Source organism: Ambystoma mexicanum, unplaced genomic scaffold (genome assembly GCF_040938575.1).
Source record: "Ambystoma mexicanum isolate Mex_15411 unplaced genomic scaffold, UKY_AmexF1_1 Mex_scaf10, whole genome shotgun sequence".
Lineage (NCBI taxonomy): Eukaryota > Metazoa > Chordata > Amphibia > Caudata > Ambystomatidae > Ambystoma > Ambystoma mexicanum.
Genome location: NW_027182325.1, coordinates 3385001 through 3387500, shown reverse-complemented (window position 1 = coordinate 3387500; position 2500 = coordinate 3385001). Strand labels below are relative to the sequence as shown.

General features: G+C 46.6%; 4 non-coding genes and 4 pseudogenes across 4 annotated transcripts; all 8 read right to left on the bottom strand.

Annotated features, from left to right (window-relative positions):
* Positions 1-31: 31 nt before the first annotated feature.
* Positions 32-150, bottom strand: LOC138544931 (5S ribosomal RNA). Its single transcript, XR_011290761.1, has one exon. It is a non-coding gene; the product is annotated as a 5S ribosomal RNA (ribosomal RNA).
* Positions 151-256: 106 nt separating this feature from the next.
* LOC138539093 (5S ribosomal RNA) lies at positions 257-375 on the bottom strand. The gene has a single exon (XR_011287171.1). It is a non-coding gene; the product is annotated as a 5S ribosomal RNA (ribosomal RNA).
* Positions 376-839: 464 nt separating this feature from the next.
* Positions 840-948, bottom strand: LOC138547095 (5S ribosomal RNA; annotated as a pseudogene).
* A 106-nt stretch (positions 949-1054) lies between these two features.
* On the bottom strand, positions 1055-1173 carry LOC138542574 (5S ribosomal RNA; annotated as a pseudogene).
* Positions 1174-1278: 105 nt separating this feature from the next.
* On the bottom strand, positions 1279-1387 carry LOC138543961 (5S ribosomal RNA; annotated as a pseudogene).
* Positions 1388-1493: 106 nt separating this feature from the next.
* LOC138544831 (5S ribosomal RNA) lies at positions 1494-1602 on the bottom strand (annotated as a pseudogene).
* A 106-nt stretch (positions 1603-1708) lies between these two features.
* On the bottom strand, positions 1709-1827 carry LOC138541154 (5S ribosomal RNA). Its single transcript, XR_011289169.1, has one exon. It is a non-coding gene; the product is annotated as a 5S ribosomal RNA (ribosomal RNA).
* Positions 1828-1933: 106 nt separating this feature from the next.
* Positions 1934-2052, bottom strand: LOC138539223 (5S ribosomal RNA). Its single transcript, XR_011287297.1, has one exon. It is a non-coding gene; the product is annotated as a 5S ribosomal RNA (ribosomal RNA).
* Between the last annotated feature and the right edge of the window lie 448 nt (positions 2053-2500).

The window sequence follows — 2500 nt, the reverse complement described above, 5'->3', positions numbered from 1 at the left end:
TGGCTCACTTCCTGAACTTGGAGTACAAAAAAGCCTACAGCACCTGGTATTCCCAGGCGGTCTCCCATCCAGGTACTAACTAGGCCCGACACTGCTTAGCTTCTGAGATCAGACGAGATCAGGCGCATTCAGTGTGGTGTGGCCGTAGGCTCTGGGCCTAGTGAGTGTTGTACTTTTAAGCATCTAGTCGGCTAGACCTTGCAGTTTTAAAAGGCAATTGAGAAAGGGCTCACTTCCTGAACTTGGAGCACAAAAAAGCCTACAGCACCTGGTATTCCCAGGCGGTCTCCCATCCAGGTACTAACTAGGCCTGACACTGCTTAACTTCCGAGATCAGTCGAGATCGGGTGCATTCAGTGTGGTGTGGCCGTAGGCTCTAGGAATGCTAAGAATATTACTCTTATGCATTTGCATTTAGTAAGCTAAGCCATGCAGCCACTTGCAACATGATACCACGCTCATCGCTCGATCAGGCTCGATCAGGCGAGATATATAAGACTGGTGGGCCCATTCAGGACTCCTATGTCTGGTAGGATAACTTTAATTCATCCATCCTGTGTCTGTTGCAGGGAGGTGGAGAGAACAATCAACACAATAATGGTTTTCTTTCATGCCTCTTGAAGGACTCAATATTCTCTGTACTGCATTACATGTGAAAGTCGATTTATTACCCATGAACACACTACCTGTATGCTAATTCTATGTAAAAAGGTAGCTCCAGCCCTCATGATGTTGTCCAACATTTCCGCTATAAAACGGGATACAATTATTTTGGAAACATACCAAATTTGAAAAATAATTGAGAAGTTGCGCAATTACTAATCATGGAGCACAAAAAAAGCCTACAGCACCTGGTATTCCAAGGCAGTCTCCCATCCAAGTACTAACTAGGCCCGACCCTGCTTAGTTTCTGAGATCGGGCGCATTCAGTGTGGTGTGGCCGTAGGCTCTGGGCCTAGTGAGTTTTGTACTTTTAAGCATCTAGTCGGCTAGACCTTGCAGTTTTGAAAGGCAATTGTGAAATGGCTCACTTCCTGAACTTGGAGCACAAAAAAGCCTACAGCACCTGGTATTCCCAGGCGGTCTCCCATCCAGGTACTAACTAGGCCCGACACTGCTTAGCTTCTGAGATCAGATGAGATGGGGCGCATTCAGTGTGGTGTGGCCGAAGGCTCTGAGCTTAGTGAGTTTTGTACTTTAAGCATCTAGTCGGCTAGACCTTGCAGTTTTGAAAGGCAATTGTGAAATGGCTCACTTCCTGAACTTGGAGCACAAAATAGCCTACAGCACCTGGTATTCCCAGGTGGTCTCCCATCCAGGTACTAACTAGGCCCGACACTGCTTAGCTTCCGAGATCAGACGCAATCAGTGTGGTGTGGCCGTAGGCTCTGGGCCTAGTGAGTTTTGTACTTTTAAGCATCTAGTCAGCTAGACCTTGCAGTTTTGAAAGGCAATTGAGAAATGGCTCACTTCCTGAACTTGGAGCACAAAAAAGCCTACAGCACCTGGTATTCCCAGGCGGTCTCCCATCCAGATACTAACGAGGCCCCACACTGCTTAGCTTCCGAGATCGGGCGCATTCAGTGTGGTGTGGCCGTAGGGTCTGGGCCTTGTGAGTTTTGTACTTTTAAGCATCTAGTCGGCTAGACCTTGCAGTTTTGAAAGGGAATTGAGAAATGGCTCACTTCCTGAACTTGGAGTACAAAAAAGCCTACAGCACCTGGTATTCCCAGGCGGTCTCCCATCCAGGTACTAACTAGGCCCGACACTGCTTAGCTTCTGAGATCAGACGAGATCAGGCTCATTCAGTATGGTGTGGCCGTAGGCTCTGGGCCTAGTGAGTTTTGTACTTTTAAGCATCTAGTCGGCTAGACCTTGCAGTTTTGAAAGGCAATTGAGAAAGGGCTCACTTCCTGAACTTGGAGCACAAAAAAGCCTACAGCACCTGGTATTCCCAGGCGGTCTCCCATCCAGGTACTAACTAGGCCTAACACTGCTTAACTTCCAAGATCAGACGAGATCGGGTGCATTCAGTGTGGTGTGGCCATAGGCTCTAGGAATGCTAAGAATATTACTCTTATGCATTTGCATTTAGTAAGCTAAGCCATGCAGCCACTTGCAACATGATACCACGCTCATCGCTCATCGCTCGATCAGGCTCGATCAGGCGAGATATATAAGACTGGTGGGCCCATTCAGGACTCCTATGTCTGGTAGGATAACTTTAATTCATCCATCCTGTGTCTGTTGCAGGGAGGTGGAGAGAACAATCAACACAATAATGGTTTTCTTTCATGCCTCTTGAAGGACTCAATATTCTCTGTACTGCATTACATGTGAAAGTCGATTTATTACCCATGAACACACTACCTGTATGCTAATTCTATGTAAAAAGGTAGCTCCAGCCCTCATGATGTTGTCCAACATTTCCGCTATAAAACGGGATACAATTATTTTGGAAACATACCAAATTTGAAAAATAATTGAGAAGTTGCGCAAT